The sequence below is a fragment of the Nerophis ophidion genome, linkage group LG01, assembly GCF_033978795.1.
Source record: "Nerophis ophidion isolate RoL-2023_Sa linkage group LG01, RoL_Noph_v1.0, whole genome shotgun sequence".
Lineage (NCBI taxonomy): Eukaryota > Metazoa > Chordata > Actinopteri > Syngnathiformes > Syngnathidae > Nerophis > Nerophis ophidion.
This window is the reverse complement of record NC_084611.1, coordinates 81,926,949-81,953,497: the sequence shown is the minus strand read 5'-3', so window position 1 is coordinate 81,953,497 and position 26,549 is coordinate 81,926,949. Positions and strand designations below refer to the sequence as shown.

Sequence of the window (26,549 nt, the reverse complement as noted above, 5' to 3'; positions counted from 1 at the left end):
TAAGTTCCCATCGATAGCATTGTGGATCGACTACTACCAGTCCAAAATAGTCGGAATCACCCACGTTAGTGTTCCATTCAGTTGTAAACGACTGGCACAATGGCATTCTGAAGCCTACAGTACTCAGATAAGAAGCGAAACGTTTTCTAAGACAATCCAAACAGTCCAGTTGTGATTGCTTGAATGCCCTGGGAGTGTTAAAAATTACCTTTAAACAATTAATCGATCAGAAAAAAAGCTTTGCGTTATATTATGCTGCTTTGTTTAATAGTTTCATAATTAAATTTAAAAAATTCAAACCGCAAACATAGTTTTCACACGACCACTGCAATGGAGAGCACACTTATTTCTGAAATGTTCACTATTGCTCATATGGTGAAAGTGCAATTTCAATGTTGGAAAAAATTACTAAAGATTATGGCACACCAAAAAAATTTTGTTTATTTAAACTATGTAACTAACACGCACTGAACCTGTAACGCAGGGGTAGGGAACCTATGGCTCGAGAGCCACATGTAGCTCTTTTGATGACTGAATCTGGCTCTCAGATACATTTTAGTAGACATTGCTTATTACGGTGAATAATGAATAATTCCTCTGGTAATCACAGTGTCAAAAATAACGTTCAAAATATAAAACATTCTCATGCATTTTAATCCATCCATCCGGTTTCTACCGCACATGTTCAAGAAGTCGCATTAATGGAAAGAAGTTTTTTTTATTTATTGTTGGTTAGTTTCAGAATAACAATGGTATAAAAAAGAATAAGAGACTTATTTTACTCTAAAAATGTTGGTCTTACTTAAAAATGCACGCATTTAGTTGTATTCAGTCTTAAAAAAAAAATTATATGGCTCTCATGGAAATACTTTTTAAAAATATTTGGCTTGTATGGCTCTCTCAGCCCAAAAGGTTCCCGACCCCTGCTGTAACGTGTTTTAGCCGATGACAAATCAATAGACTTCTCGAAAAGAATCGATGGCTACAGCTTGGGATGGATATCCAATCTGGTACTTTTTTTGGCACAGACTAAATCCCGACAGTCCTACCAGGCACCGATTCACGTAAAATCCAAAGGTGCCATTTTACGCTACCTAGATTGCGCGTGACGTCACGCCAGGTTGCCAACTCAGCCAGCTCTTCGCAATTCGGCGCTTGGCGATCACTCCAGCGGCACTGAGAGCGGACTCAGTCAAACTACTTCTCTGTAATGTTGCATTTTTTCAATGCCAAGAAAACAATTGGCGCTCCAACGCAAGTAAAGTAAGGCTCCACTTTTTTTAGAAATATGCTAGCTTCATGCTAATATACCAGGTGATTATAAAATAATTAGCCAAAATTATCACTCGATATTTCAAAAATGAAAAACAATAGCAAACCTAGCTTGAACACGCGTTGTACATAACTGAGTATTTATTTCATGCTTTACAAGTACTCAATATGGCCACCACCGGCAGCATGGAAAACATCAAAACAATATGAGAATTCCTCTGGAACGCGCACCAGGATTTTGCGATCCACCGTGTTGATTGCTGCTGTTATTTGCCATTTTGAGGGTAAATAAACACGAAGTCTTCCTACAATTGAAAGGCGCCGAAAGGATTACATGACCACAACGCTGAAATTGTAACACAATAAAACTTGGATAACTGGCCACTGATTACAATGCTTTAGAACTAAAGAAATGCAATATGATTTTGGCGTATTCTTTTTTAATCCTTCTGTATATTTTCTATTATGCTGCTGCTTATTAGCATTAGCGATTTTACATGAATGGTGAGCACCTTTCTACCTCTTTTTTAAGGAACCCAAAGCACTTTTGACACTATCTCCACATTCACCCATTCACACACTGATGGCGGGAGCTGACATGCAAGGCGCTAACCAGGACCCATCAGGAGCAAGGGTGAAGTGTCTTGCTCAAGGACACAACGGGCGTGACTAGGATGGTAGAAGGTGGGGATTGAACCAGGAACCCCTCAAATTGTAAACAACTGGCACAATGGCATTCTGAAGCCTACAGTACTCGGATAAGAAGCAAAACGTTTTCCCAACTTCGCCAAGCCGTCCCATGGGGATTTCAACACCTACAAAGTTGTTGAGGAAAACTACAACTAAGATGCATGTGTGTAATAAGTACAATACTTAAAGTATAAACCGTTTTTATGGGGGAAACAAACAAAACAAAACACACCACCAACTATGCACAACTGCCATCTAACGTTTTGGACTTGCAATTTTAATTGCAACTTATTGTCATGCTTGCAAATGATAATGTGATGATAAAACAAGATATAACAACTGCATAGCATAGTTATCATAATCATATATATTTTTTAAATGATGCAATACAAAATAAGATTTTATTATCAAAAATAATTCATATTTATTAACAGGAACAAAACTACTGGTACTGTGTCGGTTCAAATGTGGACGCTACCTATCCCTTGCTACAGCTCTAGTTACAAACCAACAACAAGTCAACATGTTCTAAATCAAACTGCAGTCCACCTGTGTTCTGTACTCAATGTTCGACAATAAAGGTACCCTGATGGGATTCAATAAATAGCTTGCAATACCCTATTGGCACACCTGTGTGCATGAACTAACAACTCCTCCTTGAGGGATTAGCACACATCAGGTAATAACGACAGTGGTTTCTGCAACAAGGTTTTCCGATTTTGAGCATAAAAGCGCTTAGCTTTGCCAACAGTGTCTCGGGTAGATATTTCCTGACTCCTGATGAGTAATAAAAGGGTCTTAGCTCAATTTAGGACAGACGGTTGAAGGCTAGCCAATCGGATTTAAAACAAACCTGGAAAAAACTCATATGTACAATTAAAAAATTGACCTAAAATATGTTAGCATTCTTAGGAATGATCGGATATGCCGTATTTCCTTGAATAGCCGCCGGGTATATAGTATGCGCCTGCCTAGAATTACTGCCGTGTCAAACTCGTTTTGCAAAATAATTAGCGCATGCTTAGCATTACCACCGGCTCAGGATTAACGCCGGGTCAGACTCGTTTCGCAAAGTATTATTTTTATTACCGCATGTCTAGAATTTCCGCCGGGACAAACTCGTTTCGCAAAATAATTAGCATATGCCTAGAATTTCCGCAGGGTCAAACTCGTCACGTCACGAGTGACACTTCACCTGTCATCATTTTCAAAATGGACGAGGCTGATTTCCATAATTTGAAATCGCTTAAAGGGAAGAAGATTAAGAGCTATTCAGTAGGATTTAAGGTCCAAGCTATTGAATATGCTAAAAAGAACAGTAAGCAGCTATTTTATTTATATACCGTAGCTGCGTGTGTCAAATATGAGTCATTAAATGACTCTCGCCTCCTGGTGGTAGAGGGCGCTAGTGATCCTTCTTGCCACTACTCGGCTGCAGAAGAAGTGTCAACAAGCAGCAAGAGTGAGCGGCGATCGTTTATTTTTTCCTCTCGCTTGCACTTTTAACATGGAGGATTACATATCTAAAATAAAACAGTTTTCTAAACTGGACTTTCAATCGAAGCAGGAGGTAATAAAGGAAGATATCCATCGAGACAGAGAGACTTTTAAAACCGAAGAAAGATAAGAAAGACTTCTATAAACAAGTTATCGATACTTTTGATCAGAAGGATCTGCGCATGGACTTCATTTATAAATAAAGGTAAGACCATAATAACGTTTTTTTTTTATCAAAGGTGCTTTTCATGATGGTATCCTTACATCACACACAAAATTATAAGCGCAGGCCTAAATTTACCGCATGCCTTTGGTAAGCGCCGGAGTGAGAAGAGGTTTTAAAATAATTAGCGCATGCTTGCCTTTACCGCATGCCTTTGGTAAATGCCGGAATGAGAAGAGGTTTTAAATTAGCGCCCCGGCGGAAATTCAAGGAAATACGGTACCTGGTACTGTATAGCGAACAAGAACTATCAAAGCACATCACTATTACAGACCTCTTTTTGGGATAGGTTGTTTCTTTTCAGTCCTTTTAGACATTTATTAATTTCAGAAAAAGTGTGTCAATATGATTTTCTTACATATTCCCCCCCAAAAACAACATATTCATTGAAAAACTAGCTAACGAGAAGGCCACACCTCAACACTATGACCTCATCAGAACCAGCGTCCTCTACAGTGTACATTTGTTTGTGGTTCATTTCTTTTTGTCACGTTGCGGACGAAATCAAGTCGCCATGGTGACAAAAACAAACAAGGAAGTGCACCAACTAAGAATCGGAAGTGTCCATGAACCAACAAGATAAACACAAAACACTCAAAACCAAATAATGTAAGATCCAAACCAAATAATGTGAGATCCGAGCAGCGGACTTTAACACTTTTGTCTGAAACAAATTAGCAAAAAAATAAACCTACTATTAATTTTCACAAACGTCCACAACCGTGGACACTGGATCTTCAGAGGATATGCAAGGTCCATAACGTAAACATGTGATTAATCCAATACTTGTAATATATTGGTACTGAAACCAAGGTTCCTGATACTAGTAGTGATTATCCAATCAATATTTTTGACATATTTGTGTGAGATGTAGATTTGAAAAAGTCTTAATATTAACATTGTGTTGGCAGAAACTACTCCTTCCTTCCGCCCGTCATTATGAATATCAAATTTAGTTTTTACTAAACTGGCATTTTTGTTCCTTTATCTACAAACTCGTGAGAAACAGCGTACTCTGCAGTTGACATTTATTTTAGAAAAAGCCTTGTCCATTGCAGAAAACACTGGGTCTAGGGATGGGTACTGTTCATATTTGAACAGATATGGTACCAATTCTCGGTACCTGCGAATCGAAATCCCTAATCAACGTTTTTCATTGGAAAATCAAATGTTTTCGTAACATTTACCGTAAAAAATTAGCTGATTATGATACCTGATGTTCAGTTGTTGTATCTTGTTTTATCACATGTACAGTATTTTAGTGTAAAATCAATAATTATGGTATTTCATTTGCAAATAATCATTAACTTTAGAATTTGATGCCAGCAAGATGTGACAAAGAAGTTGGGAAAGGTGGCAATAAATACTAATAAAATTGAGAAATGATCATCAAACACTTATTTGGAACGTCCCACAGGTGTGCAGGCTAGTTGGGAACAGGTGGGTGCCATGATTGGGTATAAAAACAGCTTCCCAAAACATGCTCAGTCTTTCACAAGAAAGGATGGGGCGAGGTACACCCCTTTGTCCACAACTGCGTGAGCAAATAGTCAAACAGTTGAAGAACAATGTTTCTCAAAGTGCAATTGCAAGAAATTTTGGGATTTCAACATCTACGGTCCATGATATCATCAAAAGGTTCAGAGAATCTGGAAAAATCACTCCATGTAAGCGGCATGGCCAGAAACCAACATTAAATGAAAGTGATCTTCGATCCCTCAGACGGCAATGCATCAAAAACCGACATCAATATCTAAAGGATATCACCACATGGGCTCAGGAACACTTCAGAAAACCACTGTCACTAAATACAGTTCGTCGTAAAATCTGAAAGTGAAAGTTAAAGCTCTACTATGCAAAGCGAAAGCCATTTATCAACAACATCCAGAAATGCTGCCAGCTTCTCTGGGCCCGAGATCATCGAAGATGGACTGATGCAAAGTGGAAAAGTGTTCTGTGGTCTGGCGAGTCCACATTTTAAATTGTTTTTGGAAATATTCGATATCGTGTCATCCGGACCAAAGGGGAAGCCAACCATCCAGACTGTTATCGATGCAAAGTTCAAAAGCCAGCATCTGTGATGGTATGGGGGTGCATTAGTGCCCAGGGCATGAGTAACTTACACATCTGTGAAGGTTCCAATAATGCTGAAAGGTACACACAGGTTTTGGAACAACATATGCTGCCATCTGAGGGTCGTTTTTTTCATGGACGCCCCTGCTTATTTCAGCAAGACAATGCCAAGCAACATTCAGCACGTGTTACAACGGCGTGGCTTATTAAAAATAGAGTACGGGTACTTTCCAGGCCCGCCTGCAGTCCAGACCTGTCTCCCATGGAAAATGTGTGGCGCAGTATGAAGCGTAAAATACGACAGCGGAAACCCCGGACTGTTAAACGACTGAAGCTCTACATAAAACAAGAATGGGAAAGAATTCCACTTTCAAAGCTTCAACAATTAGTTTCCTCAGTTCCCAAACGTTTATTGAGTGTTGTTAAAAGAAAAGGTGATGTAACACAGTGGTGAACATGCCCTTTCCCAACTACTTTGGCACGTGTTGCAGCCATGAATTTCTAAGTTAATAATTATTTGCAAAAAAAAAATAAGTTTATGAGTTTGAACATCAAATATCTCGTCTTTATAGTGCATTCAACTGAATATGGGTTGAAACGATTTGCAAATCCTTGTATTCCGTTTATATTTACCTCTAACACAATTTCCCAACTCATATGGAAACGTTTTTTATGTGTAATATCTATTTCAACAAACTGAAGTCTCATACATACGCTGGCAACGTTGACATAAAAAACTTTAGGAAGTAAAAGAAAACCAGACTGAGCGATGAGATGGGACACCATCTCCAGGACTATGGATCAAAACCAAGCTCCGGTTCTTCTCACCTTTTGTTCTTTTGTGACGGCGCCTGATCGGGTGATGTTTTGGGTTCCCGGTTGTCACTCAAGCAATGTGAGCCTGCCGCCCAAAGTTAGCTTCAGGCAAATGTTCCAGGTTTTTCCCGGCCCACACACAGCAATAACAAACACACACTGGGACGCTCAGCTTCGACCTGGCTTAAGCTCTCGTACGCATCCTGAGCTTGTGGTGCAGGTGTGCTTATAGTCAAAGGTGCTGGCGTGGAGCAGGTGTCGCCATGGAGACGAGATCCAGGAAAGGCAAAGGGAATGCAAACATGTTTGTATGGCGGCTTGTTTGCCTCTGGGGACAGAGACACTGACATGGACACACAACTGAACACTGAAAACATACATACATCACTCATTTTTATCTACACTGATGCTCCTGATGTCTGAGTGCTACTTCCTCATATCCGTTTTCACTAACAAGTTTTTAACAAAGGCGATGTTTCTTCATGTAACTTGGGAAGCATGTCTGAAACAAATAAACCATACTAAGGAGGGAACGGTTTATACTGGTTGACCTGACACCGTTAGGTTAGTGTTTCTGATTATTCTGGAGCGTAGGGCCTGTGACAGAATCACAGATTAGAACCAAAAACACAGAATGTACTATTAAAAGTTTCCGTTCGGGCTCCAGTACTCTGGAATGCCCTCCCGGTAACAGTTCGAGATGCCACCTCAGTAGAAGCATTTAAGTCTCACCTTAAAACTCATTTGTAAACTCTAGCCCAGGGGTGCCCACACTTTTTCTGCAGGCGAGCTACTTTTCAATTGACCAACTCGAGGGGATCTACCTCATTTATATATATCATTTATATTTATTTATTTATGAAAGAGACATTTGTGTAAACAAGTTAAATGTGTTTAATGATAATACAAGCATGTGTAACACAAATAGATGTCTTTCTTTCACAAAGACAAGAATATAAGTTGGTGTATTACCTGATTCTGATGACTTGCATTGATTGGAATCAGACAGTAATGATGATAATGCCCACATTTTCAAATGGAGGAGAAAAAAGTTGTCCTTTCTGTACAATACCACATGAAAGTGGTTGGTTTTTGGCATCTAATTCATCCAGCTTCCATACACTTTACAAGAAAAACATTGGCGGCAAATTCCGTAGCTTGCTTGATTGACATTCACGGCACCCGAGGGTCTTGTGAGATGACGCTGGCTGCTGCCAGTTCATTATTATGAAAAAATGACAGAGAGGAAGGCGAGAAACACTTTTTATTTCAACAGACTTTCGCGCCGTCCCTTCCGTCAAAACTCTAAAGGCCGACTGCACATTTCCTATCTTCACAATAAAACCCCTGCTTCATGCTGCCTGCGCTAACAAAATAAGAGTCTCGGAAAGCTGGCGTGCACAAGTGATGTGCACGCCAGCTTTCTGAGGGATCGCTTGTGCACGCCAGTTTTCCGAGACTCTGTATTTAGTTAGCGCAGGCAGCATGAAGCAGGGCTTTTATTGTGAAGATAGGAAATGTGCAGTCGGCCTTTAGAGTTTTGACGGAAGGTACGGCGCGAGAGTCTGTTGAAATAAAAAGTGTTTCTCTCCTTCCTCTCGGTCATATTTTAATAATAATGATCTTGCAGCAGCCAGCGTCATCTCACGAGACCCTCCGGTACCGTGAATGTCATTTAAGTGACGTCTTGGTGAAGATTGATGATCACTAATTTTTAGGTCTATTTTTTTTAAAAGCCTGGCTGGAGATCGACTGACACACCCCCCGCGGTCGACTGGTAGCTCGCGATCGACGTAATGGGCACCCCTGCTCTAGCCTTTAAATAGACCTCCTTTCTAGACCAGTTGATCTGCCGCTTCTTTTCTTTTTCTCCTCTGTCCCCCCTCCCTTGTGGAGGGGGTCCGGTCCGATGGCCATGGATGAAGTACTGGCTGTTCAGAGTCGAGACCCAGGATGGACCGCTCGTCGGGACCCAGGATGGACCGCTCGCCTGTGTATCGGTTGGGGACATCTCTACGCTGCTGATCCGACTCCGCTTGGGATGGTTTCCTGTGGACGGGACTCTCGCTGCTGTCTTGGATCCGCTTTGAACTGAACTCTTGCGACTGTGTTGGAGCCACTATGGATTGAACTTTCACAGTATCATGTTAGACCCGCTCGACATCCATTGCTTTCGGTCCCCTAGGGGGGTGGGGGGGTTGCCCACATATGAAGTCCTCTCCAAGGTTCTCATAGTCATCATTGTCACTGGCGTCCCACTGGGTGTGAGTTCTCCTTGCCCACTGGGTGTGAGTTTTCCTTGCCCTTATGTGGGTTCTTCTGAGGATGTCGTAGTCGTAGTGCTTTGTACAGCCCTTTGAGACATTTGTGATTTAGGGCTATATAAATAAACATTGATTGATTGATTGAAAGTAGCGGGAATTGACTTAATGTGGGACTCGTGCACCTCCTCACAAATAATTACGACCAAGCTCCCTGCCTGTCTCCAGGACTTACTCAGTCCTCGAAGTAGCCACCTAAACTCCAAAGAGCTGAACGGTCCCCAAATTACTTGTACGTATCAGGTGATATATTTTTTTTATTTTTTCCCCCCACAAATGTATTCCCTACTTCTGGTCCAAAACCAAAAGTAGTAACAATACAAAATATATTTAAAAAAAATACTTTTCCATGCATTATAATTATTATACTAAATCAGCGGTTCTCAAACGTTTTCACCAAAAAACACCTCTGAAAACAATCGGCTCTCCATGTACCGCCATCACGACCACTGTTAAAATACAGTAGGCCTAAGTATTCATTAAAAGCGAGGCAGAGATTTTATTTAACAACTATATTTAACATTTTTGCCAACTGTAACAATATACACTTTGAACAGTAACACTGAGTTTAAATATAGGATAATATAACACTGTGCTTTATACAAGTGATTCTTAGGCATCCCCCTAGACCAGGGGTCGGCAAACTTTACGACTCAAAGAGCCATTTCGACCCGTTTCACAAAATAAAGAAAACAATGGGAGCCACAAAACTATTTTGAAATTTAAAATGAAATAACACTGCATACAGAGTTTTTTTTTACTGTTGGCCATGTATTAACCTGGGGAATCTACCGTATGTTACATTAAACATTCTCGCGAAAGTTAACAGAACTTCCCTCGATTGACAATAAATAGGGCAACCTATGAAAGCGCTGCCTTTGACGCCATCTACAACGCGTCCAATCAGCTTGCCGGCCCAGTCACATGTTGTACGAGGCTTCTGCTATCACACGTAAACGATTGCAAGGCATACTTGTTCAACAGCCATACAGGTTACACTGAGGGTTGTGATATAAACAACTTTAAAGGGGAACATTATCACCAAACATATGCAAGCGTCAATATATACCTCGATGGTGCAGAAAAAGACCATGTATTTTTTTAACCGATTTCCGAACTCTAAATGGGTGAATTTTGGCAAATTAAAAGCCTTTCTGTTTATCAGTCTTTTAGCAATGACGTCAGAACGTGACGTCACCGAGGTAACACACCCGCCATTTTCATTTTCACATTACAAACACCGGGTCTCAGCTCTGTTATTTTCCGTTTTTTCGACTATTTTTTGGAACCTTGGAGACATCATGCCTCGTCGGTGTGTTGTCGGAGGGTGTAACAACACTAACAGGGAGGGATTCAAGTTGCACCACTGGCAAGAAATCTCCCGCCAGACCCCCATTGAATTTGCCAGAGTCTCCGCACATTTTACCGGCGATGCTAAGACAGACATGGCACAGAGATGTATGGATAACCTGCAGATGCATTTGCAACGATTAAGTCAACAAAATCACAAAGGTGAGTTTTGTTGATGTTGTTGACTTATGTGCTAATCAGACATATTTGGTCACGGCATGACTGCCAGCTATTCGATGCTAACATGCTACGCTAATTGATGCTAACATGCTATTTACGCTAGCTGTATGTACATTTGAAACTAGATACCCACATTTAATGCGAAACAAACACTTACCAATCGACGGATTTAAGTTGCTCCAGTGTCACAAGATGCGAAAGTCCTGATCGTTTGGTCTGCACATTTTACCGGCGATGCTAATAAGGCAGCCATGCTATGGGCCACTTCATTAGGTACACCCACGCTATGGCCGAAGAGCGTCAATAGCTATTCGCTCAATAGCTTCAGTTTCTTCTTCAATTTCGTTTTCGCTATCTGCCTCCATACTCCGACCAGCTGTTTCAATACATGCGTAATCTGTTGAATCGCTTAAGCCGCTGAAATCCGAGTCTGAATCCGAGCTAATGTTGCTATATCTTGCTGTGGTAACCGCCATGTTGTTTGTATTGGCAGCCCTGTATGACGTCACAGGGAAATGGATAGTGGTTTCGAAGATAGCGAAAATAAGGCACTTTGAAGCTTTATTTAGGGATATTCCGGGACCGGTAAAATTTTGAAAAAAACTTCCAAAAATAAAACAAGCCACTGGGAACTGATTTTTATTGTTTTTAACCCGTTTGAAATTGTGATAATGTTCCCCTTTAACAATCTTACTAATATGCACCACACTGTGAACGCACACCAAACAAGAATGATAAACACATTTTGGGAGAACATCGGCACTGTAACACAACGTAAACACAAAAGAACAATTACCCAGAATCCCATGCATCCCACTCTTCCGGGCTACATTATACACCCGCTAGCACGGGGTAGGAGGGGGCGGGGTTTGGTGCTAATGTAGCCCGGAAGAGTACGGATGCATGGAATTCTGGGTAATTGTTATTTTGTGGTTATGTTGTGTTACAGTACCGATGTTCTCCCAAAATGTGTTTGTCATTCTTGTTTGGTGTGGGTTCACAGTGTGTTACATATTAGTAAGAGTGTTAAAGTTGTTTATATTACAACCCGCAGTGTAACTTGCATGATTGTTGACTAAGTATGTGTTGCAGTCGCTTGCGTGTGTTAACAGAGGCTGAACAAAACATGACCAGTCGACACGCAGATTGCGTGATGTAAAAGCGGGCACGACGACATGTTGTAAAGGAGGTTAAATACATTTCCATCACTGCACACCCTTAGTGTTCTAGTCCAGGTGAAGATTGGAGAATATTATCCCCGGGTGATTTCTGAGAGAGGTACTAAAATCCGGAAACCTCAAAGAATAGTCGTTGGGGTCTGCAATTTAGCAGCTGAGACACATCAGGGTAATCAAAGAGCCGCATGCGGCTCCGGAGCCGCGGGTTGCCGATCTCTGCCCTAGATGGAGACTACGTACAACTTGAGGTACACGTGTCACAGTTTTAGGACATCGATTCTGAATCGGATTGAATAGTTAGGTGCCCAAAGATTCGCACTAGAGATGGCCGATAATGGCTTTGTTGCCGATATCCGATATTCCGATATTGTCCAACTCTTAATTACCGATTCCGATATCAACCGATACCGATATATACAGTCGTGGAATTAACACATTATTATGCCTAGTTATGTTATGATGCCCCGCTTGATGCATTAAACAATGTAACAAGGTTTTCCAAAATAAATCAACTCAAGTTATGGAAAAAAATGCCAACATGGCACTGCCATATTTATTATTGAAGTCACAAAGTGCATTATTTTTTTTAACAGGCCTCAAAACAGCAGCTTGGAATTTGGGACATGCTCTCCCTGAGAGAGCATGAGGAGGTTGAGGGGTAGGCGGGGTTGGGGGGCCCGGGGTTGAGGTGGGATGGGATAGCGGGGAGTGTATATTGTAGCGTCCCGGAAGAGTTAGTGCTGCAGGGGATACTGGGTATTTGTTCTGTTGTGTTTATGTTGTGTTGCGGTGCGGATGTCCTCCAGAAATGTGATTGTCATTCTTGTTTGGTGTGGGTTCACAGTTTGGCGCAGATGTAACGGTACGTGTATTTGTATTGAACCATTTCGGTACGGGGGTTCCGATTCGGCACGCTGGTGTACCGAACGAGTTTGTAAGTCTTCACAAGCTGCTCTGCTTTCTGCCTCTGTCTCAGCAGCAAGCATTTGTACCGCCCACACAACCATCTGATTGGTTACATACAAAGCCAATCAGCAGTGCGTAAATCAGAGCGATGAAACAGCCAATCAGCAGTGCGTATTCAGAGCGCATGGAGTCACTGCTTCAGCGTCGAGCAGATATTCGTTTAGCAGGGGAGCAGCGGACTCTTTCCAAATTATACTAAACACTTCCAAGTCATTTACTTTCTAAACATCACTATGAGCCCGTTGACTTTTTAGAAACTTAAACTGCTCAGAACTGTTCGCTCGCAGTTCTGGCTTGAGGTGAAGGCTAATTACCTTTTAGCGTAACGTTAGCTCATTTTGCTATATGTGTGTGTGTGTGTGTGTGTGTGTGCGTGTGTGTTAGGGGCAGCAAAGCCCTCTGTCTGTTATTTCATTGAACTCCATGGTGTACTGGGATGAATAGTCTCTCCTATTGCTGTTGTACTATTTTTTCAGCTATAGTTACATTAATCATTAGTAATGTAGCAGCCTAGTTTTGAATGGCAGGGTCCATGCTATCACATGTTGATAAAAATATAACATTTACATAATAAAAGTCAACTACAGGCTTCCCAAATGCTATAATAAATTAAGACTGATGAGTTGACTTGAAACTGTTTAATGTTGCACTTTTTATATGTAGAAGAAAGGTTTTGTCATTTTATTTAATCAAAGCAACAATTTGAGGCAGTTTAATGTTGATTAACGTGGGCAGAATTATTATAGTGTTCCCAATGTTAAAATGATAAAGCAATTGTTTACAAATTTGGTAAATAAACAACCAAAAACTTTACATTTTGTTGTTTTCTTACTGTACCGAAAATGAACCGAACCGTGACCTCTAAACCGAGGTAGGTACCGAACAGAAATTTTTGTGTACCGTTACACCTCTATTTGTAACAGTGTTAAAGTTGTTTATAAGGCCACCCTCAGTGTGACCTGAATGGCTGTTGACCAAGTATGCTTGCATTCACTTGTGTGTGTGTGACAAACCGTAGATATTACGTGATTTGGCCGGCACGCAAAGGTAGTGCTTTTTAGGTTTATTGGCGCTCTGTACTTCTCCCTATGTCCGTGTACCACTCCGTACAGCGGCGTTTTGAAAAGTCATACATATTACTTTTAGAAACCGATACCGATAATTTCAGATATTACATTTTAAAGCATTTATCAGCCGATAATATCGTCAGTCCGATATCATCGGACATCTCTAATTCACACCCCTATTTTTTTCCGGAGAAGCCTATCACATTTTGTTCACAGAAGAATTGCGCTTTCTTTAAGATCCTGACCTACTGTAGATCAGGGGTCACCAACGCGGTGCCCGCCTGTTCTAAAAATAGCTCAAATAGCAGCACTTACCAGTGAGCTGCCTCTATTTTTTTTAATTGTATTTATTTACTAGCAAGCTGGTCTCTCTCTGCTCGACATTTTTAATTCTAAGAGACAAAACTCAAATAAATTTTGAAAATCCAAGAAAATATTTTAAAGACTTGGTTTTCACTTGTTTAAATAAATTAATTAATTTTTTTACTTTGCTTCTTATAATTTTCAGAAAGACAGTTTTAGAGAAAAAATACGACCTTAAAAATGATTTTAGGATTTTTAATCACCTTTTAAATTCCTTCCTCTTCTTTCCTGACAATTTAAATCAATGCTCAAGTAAATTTATTTTTTTTATTGTCAAGAATAATAAATACATTTTAATTTAATTCTTCATTTGAGCGTCTGTTTTTTTGACAAAGAATATTTGTGAAATATTTCTTCAAACTTATTATGATTAAAATTCAAAAAAATTATTCTGGCAAATCTAGAAAATCTTTAGAATGAAATTTAAATCTTATTTCAAAGTCTTTCAAATTTCTTTTAAAATTTTTGTTCTGGAAAATCTAGAAGAAATAATGATTTGTCTTTGTTAGAAATATAGCTTGGTCCAATTTGTTATATATTCTAACAAAGTGCAGATTGGATTTTAAACTATTTAAAACATGTCCTCAAAATTCTAAAATTAATCTTAATCAGAAAAAATTACTAATGATGTACCATAAATTATTATTATTTTTTTTTCAAAAAGATTCAAATCGGCTAGTTTTTTTTTTCTTCGTTTTTCGGTGGAATTTTGAATTTTAAAGAGTCGAAATTGAAGATAAACTATGTTTCAAAATGTAATTTTCATTTTTTTCCTGTTTTCTCCTCTTTTAACCCGTTCAATTAAGTGTTTTTTTCATCATTTATTCTCTACAAAAACCTTTCGTAAAAGGAAAAAAAATGTATGACCGAATGACAGACAGAAATACCCATTTTTAAAAATATATATATATAGATTTATTAAAGGTAAATTGAGAAAATTGGCTATTTCTGGCAATTTATTTAAGTGTGTATCAAACTGGTAGCCCTTTGCATTAATCAGTACCCAAGAAGTAGCTCATGGTTTCAAAAAGGTTGGTGACCCCTGCTGTAGATGATAGTCGCTCATGTCACCGGTGATAAATGTTTAAGCCACTTTTTATCTACTAGAGTGTTTGGGCGGTAAAACTGAGTTGGGAGGTCTTAAAGCCACCTGCCTCCTTTGTTACTTTTTTCATTTTGAGCCGTTTGTCCACCAGCACTGGTCAAAACTGTATTCATAAGACTGATTTCCAGGCAATAAAGAACACTCCAGTGGTACCAAGTTGGCAGCGACTATTCAGCCCCCAACCCAGATCCCACACATAAATCAAGCCCCCCGACCCCGGTATCTTCCTCCTTAAGATGACGTCAGAGGATTGAGTTCTCCATGTTGCTCTCAGCCTCCACAGCAACCGGGCCGACTCCAACCTCCGCCCACTCGTGACCCGACCTACGGAGAAGCTTCTTTTTTTTTCCTTTCTACGGAGGTATTGTTCCTCTACGCTTGAATGGGATGCCCTCTAACTCATCTCAGCAGGCGTAAAATAGTGTACAAAAGCCAAAGGGAAGACGGGCTCTGAGGTCCCAAACAGGCACAGAGTCGTAAAAGGCTTAAAGGTTGCATTCGGTGCATTGAGTTCGGCTCGCAGTGACAATGTAAAATACAACTTTTTTAACTGCAAGAACATTGGGCGACAATAACAAAAGTCGGAATCAAGGCTAATTGCCTTCAATAAAAGCTGTGGCCATGAATGTTGCATCAGACTTTCACCTATTATTATCTTTAAAGGGGAACATTATCACAATTTCAAAAGGGTTAAAAACAATAAAAATCAGTTCCCAGTGGCTTGTTGTTTTTTTCAAAATGTTACACCTAAAAAAAGCTTTAAAGATCTTGATTTTCGCTATTTGCGATCCGACTGTCCATTTCCCTGTGACGTCATACAGGGCTGCCAATACAAACAACATGGCGGTTACCACAGCAAGATATAGCGACATTAGCTCGGATTCAGACTCTGATTTCAGCGGCTTAAGCGATTCAACAGATTACGCACGTATTGAAACAGATGGTCGGAGTATGGAGGCAGATAGCGAAAACGAAATTGAAGAAGAAATTGAAGTTAATAAGCGAATAGCTATTGACGCTATTCGGCCATAGCATGGGTGTACCTAATGAAGTGGCCCATAGCATAGCTGCCTTATTAGCATCGCCGGTAAAATGTGCGGACCAAATGATCAGGACTTTCGCATCTTGTGACACTGGAGCAACTTAAATCCGTCGATTGGTAAGTGTTTGTTTCGCATTAAATGTGGGTATCTAGTTTCAAATGTACATACAGCTAGCGTAAATAGCATGTTAGCATCGATTAGCATAGCATGTTAGCATCGATTAGCTGGCAGTCATGCCGTGACCAAATATGTCTGATTAGCACATAAGTCAACAACATCAGCAAAACTCACCTTTGTGAATTTGTTGACTTTATCTTTGCAAATGCATCTGCAGGTTATCCATACATCTCTGTGCCATGTCTGTCTTAGCATCGCCGGTAAAATGTGAAGACACTCTGGTACATTCGATGGGGGTCTGGCGGCAGATTTCTTGCCAGTGGTGCAACGTGAATCCCTCCCTGTTAGTGTTGTTACACCCTCCGACAACACACCGACGAGGCATGATGTCTCCAAGGCTCCAAAAAATAGTCGAAAAAACGGAAAATAACAGAGCTGAGACCCGGTGTTTGTAATGTGAAAATGAAAATGGCGGGTGTGTTACCTTGGTGACGTAACGTTCTGACGTCATCGCTAAAAGACAGATAAACAGAAAGGCGTTTAATTCGCCAAAATTAATCCATTTAGAGTTCGGAAATCGGTAAAAAAAATACATGGTCTTTTTTCTGCAACATCAAGGTATATATTGACGCTTGCATAGGTTTGGTGATAATGTTCCCCTTTAAACATCCCTATACAGTACAATTAATGTCATCCATCCATCCATTTTCTACCGCTTATTCCCTTTTGGGGTCGCGGGGGGCGCTGGCGCCTATCTCAGCTACAATCGGGCGGAAGGCACTTTCTACAATTTTTCTCTACCTTGTATGCGATAATATTTTGAAAATATACAACTTTAAAAAAGCTAATAAGTGAATTACGAGTAAGACCATCAAAAAAACTGAAGATAGCTAGTAGCGTAGCGTAGAAAGTGCGTAAAAAAGAATTAGTTTCCCAAAAAATGTAATCTGGTGACTTCTTAAGTAAATAATTACTTTTTTCCGTTGTTTACAAAACAATTTACAGTAAAAAAAAAAAACACTCCAAATGTTCGTACACAATCACGATAATCCGATTTAACACTTTTGACAAATATCTTTTGAATAAGATATTTGTTTGTTAATATGTTAAGTCGACAGGCTAGGTTTCATGAATTGATTATTATTCAATAAATGTATTTAATTTATTTTTAGAAATTGAATGAATAAATACTAAACAATTTCATACAAATGCCTCTATTTGCGATATATTTATTGATTTTAGTGAAGTGAAACCATCTCATTATTACATTGTCAAATCATTAGTTGGTTGTTAGTTTGTGAGTAAAAAAGCCTTTGTACATAAAACGACTTTTTAAAAATGTGATTACGCTTCAATGTTAACTGTCAAGCGATTAGTTAGTTGCTTATGTTACGTAGTAAACAATTGCCGTGCAAAAAGTTTTTGAAAAATACATACGTTTGCAATTATTAATTTTTTTATATAATTTTAATAATTGCAAAGTGATTGATGTGTTGCAAGCTGTATGATCACACACAACATTTAAAGAGTAAGTAACAATCATTTTTTAATCAAAAGGTTTGTACAAATGAATTAGCGATCTTTTAAAAACAAAAATCTAGCTACTTTAATTGTCAAAAGATTAGTGGCCCTGTTGTTTGTTTGTTGAAATGTAACATTTGCAGAGGAAGAAGCAAAGCATTTCTACGTATATGTTCGGACTAAACCCTGAACTGAATAATTTTTTAAAAATCTGGCAACTCCTTAATATTAATTGTCAGGCAATTAGTTAGTTGCTCTGTTGTTTAAATAAAAAGTTTACAGAGCAGGTAGAAAATAGTTGCTCTGCAAAAAGTTCGGACAATACATACATTTACAATTTTATTTAATTATTTGTCAAGTGACTGATTCGTAGTTAGCTGTTTGTTCACTTAAAACATCAAATATCATGTAGCAAAGCATTTCTATGTAAAGGTTCGGACTAAATTCTGAATTGTACAATTTGTTAAAAATCCGATGACGCCTTCATATTGTCAGGCAATTACATTACGGTACGCAGCAAAGAGTTTTTACATAAAAAGATCGGATTAAATCCTGAATTGTATATTTTTTGTTCTTTTTTAGTGACACTTTAATGTTAATTATTTGGCAATTAGTTTCTTTGCTGTGCTAATGTAAAGTTTACTGGGCAGCCAGCAAATAGTTGCTATGCGAAAAATTCGGACAAATACATACATTTGCAATTAATTTCTTTTTTTAAATATATGATTTCATTAATTGTTACATGATTGATTTGTAGTTAGCTTTTTGTTCACATACTGTATAACATTCAAAGAATAAGTAGCAAATAATTTCTACATAAAAAGTTTGGACTAAATCCTGAAAACTTTTTTTATGTTGACGCATTAATGTTAATTGTCAGGCAATTAGTTAGTTGCTTAGTTGTTTAAATGTAAAGTTTAGAGAGCAGGCACTCATCGAGGGTAGACGCTCCCCTTTCCTCTCCCTTATCTCTCCTGCTTGCTGCTTTGTCTTGTCTTAACTTTTTTGTTGCGTCTTTTTACACTGCTCTCCAAATCAACATTGCAACTATTTAACTGGCCTGGGTATAGGGGGACCTGCTAGTCGTGACTGAGCGGTTGTTGCTGGTCACACGACGGACTCTTGGGAGAATAAGGAGTGCCGCGTGCCTGGCGAGGACGTGACGATATCTACCTATTCGGAATTACAAACCCTGTTTCCAAATTAGTTGGGAAATTGTGTTAGATGTAAATACAAACGGAATACAATGATTTGCAAACCCTTTTACTTTTTTCAACCCATATTCAGTTGAATGCACTACAAAGACAAGATATTTGATGTTTAAACTCATAAACTTAATTTTTTGGGGCAAATAATAATTAACTTAGAATTTCATGGCTGCAACACGTGCCAAAGTAGTTGGGAAAGGGCATGTTCACCACTGTTACATCACCTTTTCTCTTAACAACACTCAATAAACGTTTGGGAACTGAGGAAACTAATTTTTGAAGCTTTGAAAGTAGAATTCTTTCCCATTCTTGTTTTATGTGGAGCTTCAGTCGTTCAACAGTCTGGGGTCTCCGCTGTCGTATTTTACGCTCAATAATGCGCCACACATTTTCGATAGGAGACAGGTCTGGACTGCAGGCGGGCCAGGAAAGTACCCGCACTCTTTTTTTACAAAGCCACGCTGTTGTAACACGTGTTGAATGTGGCTTGGCATTATCTTGCTGAAATAAGCAGGGGCGTCCATGAAAAAGACGGCGCTGAGATGGCAGCATATGTTGTTCCAAAACCTGTATGTACCTTTCAGCATTCACAGATATGTAAGTTACCCATGCCTTGGGCACTAATGCAACCCCATACCATCACAGATGCTGGCTTTTGAACTTTGCATTGATAACAGTCTGGATGGTTCGCTTCCCCTTTGGTCCGGATGACACAATGTCGAATATTTCCAAAAACAATTTGAAATGTGGACTCGTCAGACCACAGAACACCTTTAGAGATTGATGTCGGTTTTTGATACAGTGCCGTCTGAGGTCTGAGGGATCCAAGGTCACGGTCATTCAATGTTGGTTTCCTACCGTCATGCTTACTTGGAGGGATTTCTCCAGATTCTCTGAAACTTTTGATGATATTATGGATCATTGAAATCCCTAAATTTCTTGCAATTGCACTTTGAGAAACGTTGTTCTCAAACTGTTTGACTATTTGCACACGCAGTTGTGGACAAAGGGGTGTACCTCGCCCCATCCTTTCTTGTGAAAGACTGAGCATTTTTTGGGAAGCTCTTTTTATACCCAATCATGGCACCCACCTGTTCCCAATTAGCCTGCACACCCGTGGGATGTTCCAATTAAGTGTTTGATGAGCACTCCTCAACTTTATCAGTATTTATTGCCACCTTTCCCAACTTCTTTGTCACATGTTGCTGGCATCAAATTTTAAAGTTAATGATTATTTGCAAAAAAAAGTGTTCATCAGTTGGAACATCAATGTTGTCTTTGTAGCATATTCAATTGAATATGGGTTGAAAATGATTTGCAAATCATTGTATTCCGTTTTATATTTACATCTAACACAATTTCCTAACTCATATGGAAACGGGGTTTGTATGACAACAGAACATCTGCTGATTGGAGTAAGCGTTGCTCTGGTTTGTCGACAAATTGGAAGTTGCTGGCAGTCTTCAAAGTACCCCAAAGCTGCCACAAATGATTGGAGGATGCGGGAAAAACTGTGGACACTTTTGTGATTTTGGATCACATCAGACTGTTTGCCCCGCAGGTTTGAGGACAAGTCACAGACAATTTAGAGTGAAAAGGAATTTTTATTTTCACTCGCATACAAAACATTCTAACTTGGATTGTTTCCTGGCTTCGAGTCTCTTCAGAAGCACAGTGCAATGAAGACACAACAAACTCCCTTCTTGTTTCTCATGGACGCACATCTGTTGTTGTTGACTTTGGACTAGCGACTGCACGACATCAAGGGCGCGAAACAGAGACACGCTGCAGGCTTACACACAAACATGCATCCATAATAATATACGCCACACACATACATACCTCCACCCACTCTAATCCAACGCCCTCGACGGAAATCCCATAGGGGTGATGAAAGGATGGTTAGCACCTGAGAGCTGCGGCCTACCACCAGGACCCCGCACTCCCTTTCCTCTGTTGCTAGATATCTCAAGATGTATGTTGTAATATGTATATGTGCTTTGCTATGGAGGTTTTTTCCCACTCCAAACTGGGCCCCCTTAGGAGCCCAGTCTAGATTGTATTTTTTTACTCATCCTTCCCCAGCGTTTTACCTTTTTCCCCATCTTTTACAGGGCGCCTTATGGCGACCCATCAGCGTTCCTGTTCTGTAACCCTGTACACTGTTTGTCTAATCTTGAACGGGTTTGTGCTGAAAACAAAGTTTTGTTGTACTTGTGCAATGACAATAAAGACCTATCCTATCCTATCCAGAGCAGGTAGCAAATAGTTGTTCCGAAATTTTATGAGTTTTAAAATGATTTAGTAACGCCTTAATGTTAATTGTCAGGCGATTAGTTGGTTGCTTAGTTGTTTAAATGTAAAGTTTACAGAGCAGAGAGTAAATACTTGTTATGCGAAAAGTTCGGACGAATACATACATTTGCAATTTCGTATTATGTCTATCATTTAATTAACTGTCAAGTGATTGATCTGTAGTTAGCAGTTTGTTCACGTATAACATCAAATATCAGGTACGTATCAAATGCCTGCTATGCAAAAAGTTCGGACAAATACATAAGTTTTTACATTTGTAATTCATTTATTTTTTTTATATAATTTAATTGATGGTCAAGCGATTGCTTCGTAATTAGCTTTTTGTTCACAAATATCATTTAAAGAGTAAGCAGCAAAGAATTTCTACATAAAAAGTTCGGAATAAATACTGAATTGAATGATTTATTTTTAATTTAGTGATGTAATGTTAATTGTCAGGCGTTTGGATAGTTGCTTAGTTGTTTAAATGTAAAGTTTGCAGAGAAGCAAAAAGTTTGGACAAATACATACGTTTGCAATTTAGTTTTTTTATTTAACTGAATTACCTGTTAAGGGATTGATTCGTTGTTGCTTGTTCACATACAACATCAAATATTAAGTAGCAAAAATTGTATACGTAAAAAGTTTGGACGAAATCCGGAATTTAACTTTTTTTTGTATTTATTTAGTTTGGACTAAATCCGTAATTGTAATTTTTTTTTAAATCTAGTTACATCTTCATTAATTTCATTGATGGTCAAGCGATTGATTCGTAGTTAGCTTTTTGTTCACAAATATCATTTAAAGAGTAAGCAGCAAAGAATTTCTACCTAAAAAGTTCGGAATAAATACTAAATTGAATGATTTATTTTTAATTTAGTGATGTCATGTTAATTGTCAGGCATTTACTTAATTGCTCAGTTGATTGCATGGGAAGTTTACTGAGCAAGTAGCATGTAATTGTTATGCGAAAACTTCGGACAAATACAAACATTTGCGATTTTTTTTTTTTTAAATATGATAATTGCATTAACTGTCAAGTGATTGATTTATAGTTAGCTGTTTGTTCACGTATAACATTCAAACAGTAAGTAGCAAAGCATTTCTGTGCAAAAAGTTCCGACTGAATCCTGAATTGTCCAATTATGTTCACATCTGGTGATGCTTTCACGTTAATTGTCAAGCGATTAGTTAGTTGCTTAGTTGTTCACATGTAACGTTTACAGCTCAATAGTTCGGACAAACAGATACAATTGGAAATTACTTAAAAAAATATATAATTTAATTAATTGCCAATTGATGGATCAGGGGTTAGCTGTTCACATACAACATTTAGAGATTAAGTAACAATCGTTATGATTATAAAGTTTGTACACAATCATGGTTAATCATCAGCTCATACACTTCTTGGTTAGTTGTTTTACACTACTTGGTTAGTTATTTTAGGGGTGTGACTCTTTGGTCAACTAACGATTCGACCTCATTCCAACTATTGTGGTGATGATTCATTTCAGAACAGATTCTCGATTTAAACGGATTCTTCAACCGTATAATAGTTATAATGAAACTTTTTCAAAACAGGTTACAGGTTAGGGAAAGCTCCTTCTTATCACATAATGATGGCTTAAAACAGGGGTCCTCAAACTTTTTGACTCGGAGGCTGCATTGGGTTAAAAAAACTTGCTATGTGTATACAGTATATAAAAATCTGTGTCATCCTCAAGCTCGGGTCCTGGGAGTTTGAGAGTTCTGCGCAGTATTTTAACTGTTCCTAGGACTGCGCTCTTCTGGACTAAGGCTTCAAATGCTTTTCCTGGGATCTGTTGTAACCACTCTCCCAGTTTGGGAGTTACTGCTCTGAGCGCCCCCGCTACCACAGGCTTTGTCCTTAGCCTTGCAAACACACACACACACATATACATATATATATATATATATATATATATATATATATACACATATATAAATATATACATACACATATATATACACATATATATATGTATATATAGGTGTGGGAAAAATCACAAGACTACTTCATCTCTACAGAACTGTTTCATGAGGGGTTCCCTCAATCATCAGGAGATTGAGGGAACCCCTCATGAAACAGTTCTGTAGAGATGAAGTAGTCTTGTGATTTTTCCCACACCTACATATTGCGTTCTACCACGGTATCGGGCACTATTCTCTGGATAATCCAATCAAGATATATATGTATATATATATGTATATATATATATATATGCATATATATATATATATATATATATATATATATATATATATATATATATATATATATATATATATATATATACAGGGTTTCCCACACATTCATTTATTTGTGGCGGCCCGCCACGAAAGACTCACGGCCGCGACAAATAAATCTATATATATTTTTTTTTTTCGGCTTTTGACTCGCTTGACCGCTCATAAAAGCAATGGGACTCTGTCTGTGAATGGAGCTTGTAGTTACATATTATATAAATATGTATATAAATATGTACATAAAGTGTTGTAATTGTATTATATATATATATATATATAATATATATATATATATATATTCGGGACTTCCCGGGGGCCGGACTTTGGGCGCTGACGGGCCGGTTCCGGTCCACGGGCCCTAGTTTGGGGACCACTGGCATAAAGCATCTCTTTAAAAAGCGATTCCTTTTTAAAACTTTTTTTTTCCATATCATTGTTTGAAACGTATTAATCGATTTAGAATCTTTTTGTGCACCCCTATTTGTTTACATGTAAAATTTACATATAAGCAAATATTTACCACGTACAACAAAAACATTTAGTCACTTTTTTCATCGTCATGCGATTATTTAGCTGTTTTTTTTACACATAAAGTTTGCCAAGCAAGTTGCAAATCATCTACACAAAACAACATATCTAACTAACAAACTTTGTGCGTTAAGAAAAAACAACAAATAAATAAACGAATGAATATAAATTCACTTATGTTTCTAATAGTTTTACAGTTATGAACCAAAAATGTAGATTTTGCATGTCACAATTAAGGAGATGTGTAGTGTACTTAATTGTGATAAGTACTTAAATTAAATGTTTTATTAACAACTAATCCATTTTAACGGCAGCATCAAGTAGATGGACCTAATCTATTAGTGCAACAGGAACCAATTAAATCATGGTGGACCTCCACTGCATTGCAGAGCCTGGTAGACCGAGGGTCCACACGCAGACAGTGGGACGACTTTCCCGGACTCCTGAGAACCGCACATCCCCGGGCCCCTGGCTGGTGACGCAGCCTCACTTACCGGGCAGGATGCGAGGGCTTCAGTCGGGACACGTACTCCGCTCCGACGCCGTTAAGACTAACTATCAGTCCTGGTCCTGGTCCGAGTCGTGGTCCTGGTCCTGGTGGCGGCGAGGAGGAGACGCTCTCCCGGCGAAGATGACCTGCGCGCCGCCGCAGTCTGAGTGCGAGTCCCCGCTCAGAACGGAGACGCAGAGAGGGACGACGTGCTGCCTTGCGTGCTCGTTCACGACAGGGCCGGCGTCAGGTGGAGAGGCGCGCTCCCGTTGGAGGTCACGTGAGGTGTTCAGGCACACTCCGGAAAAAGGCGTAATATTTGGCTCTTTGAAGGAAGCCGTTTGTTAGAAAAGAGACGTTCTAGTAGCCGTTATAAGAAAATATTTGGATCAGTATAATTTAAATTTACACAATTAGAACCATATTGGTCAGAATGATTGAAAATACTGGCAATAATTGTATTTATTGTTTGTTTTGTGGTCCACAATCCCCATACTTTAACAGTACGTGTTAACCCTATTTATGTAGCATTTTAATAATAGAGATCAGTGCATGTACCACCAGTGGTACCGCCTACTGAAATTCGATGTTCTTACTTAAACGGGGATAGCAGGTCCATTCTATGTGTCATACTTGATCATTTAGCGATATTGCCATTTTTTGCTGAAAGGATTTAGTAGAGAACATCGACGATAAAGTTCGCCACTTTTGGTCGCTAATAAAAAAGCCTTGCCTGTACCGAAAGTAGCAGACGATGTGCGTGTGACGTCACGGGTTGTAGAGCTCCTCACATTCTCACAATGTTTACAATCATATAGCCTTCAGCATCAAGAGCTATTCGGACCGAGAAAGCGACAATTTCCCTATTAATTTTGAGCGAGGATGAAAGATTTGTGGATGAGGAAAATTAGAGTGAAGGTCTAGAAGAAAAAAAAAGAAAAAAAAAGGTGATTGCAGTGGGAGCGATTCAGATGTTATTAGACACATTTACTAGGATAATTATGGAAAATCCTTTATCTGCCTATTGTGTTAGAAGTGTTTTAGTGAGATTATAAAGCCTCCGCTTGGGATGGTTTCCTGCTGGCTCCCCTGTGGACGGGACTCTCTGTGTTGGATCCGCTTTGGACTGGACTCTCGTGGCTGTGTTGGATCCACTATGGCTTGAACTTTCACAGTATCATGTTACACCCGCTCGACATCCATTGCTTTCGTCCTCTCCAAGGTTCTCATAGTCATCATTGTCGCCGACGTCCCACTGGGTGTGAGTTTTCCTTGCCCTTATGTGGACCTACCGAGGATGTCGTAGTGGTTTGTGTTGTGGTTTGTGCAGCCCTTTGAGACACTAGTTATTTAAGGCTATATAAGTAAACATTGATTGATACCTGAAAGTCCAATGGCTGCAGGGACCGCCAGTGTCTCTGAGAGAAGCCAAGATCCCAGCTGCCTTTTTGACAGCTGCAGGAGGAGGTCGCATAATCCGCTCAAGTCTCCGGTAAGAGCCGACTTAATATCACAATTTTCCCATCCAAAAACTTGCCGGTTGACATGTGGTAGAGAAACATTTTCGCTAAAGCTCACAGCAAACAAAGAAACACCGGCTGTGTATCGGTTACTGAAGGCAGCTGCAATCCACCGCTTTCCACCAACAGCATTCTTCTTTGACGTCTCCATTATTAATTGAACAAATTGCAAAAGATTCAGCAACACAGACGGCCAACATACTGTGTAATTATGCGATAAAAACAGACTACTTTCAGCCGTGAGTGGTGCTGGGCTAATATGTCCCCTCCAACCAATAACGTCACAAACACGCGTCATCATTCCGCGACGTTTTCAACAGGAAACTCCGCGGGAAATTTAAAATTGCAATTTAGTAAACTAAAAAGGCCGTATTGGCATGTGTATCAATGTTAATATTTCATCATCGATTTATAAACTATCAGACTGCGTGGTCGCTAGTAGTGGGTTTCAGTAGGCC

At 39.2% G+C, this 26,549-nt stretch overlaps 1 protein-coding gene across 1 annotated transcript in view; it reads right to left on the bottom strand.

The window, feature by feature from the left end:
* The window catches only part of fhdc1 (FH2 domain containing 1), a 102,695-nt gene extending 77,947 nt beyond the window's left edge, over positions 1-24,748 (bottom strand). The window contains exon 1 of the mRNA XM_061913269.1: positions 24,576-24,748. The gene's annotated coding sequence lies outside the window, so the exon portion shown is untranslated. The remainder of the gene's footprint in view (positions 1-24,575) is intronic.
* Positions 24,749-26,549: the final 1,801 nt, after the last annotated feature.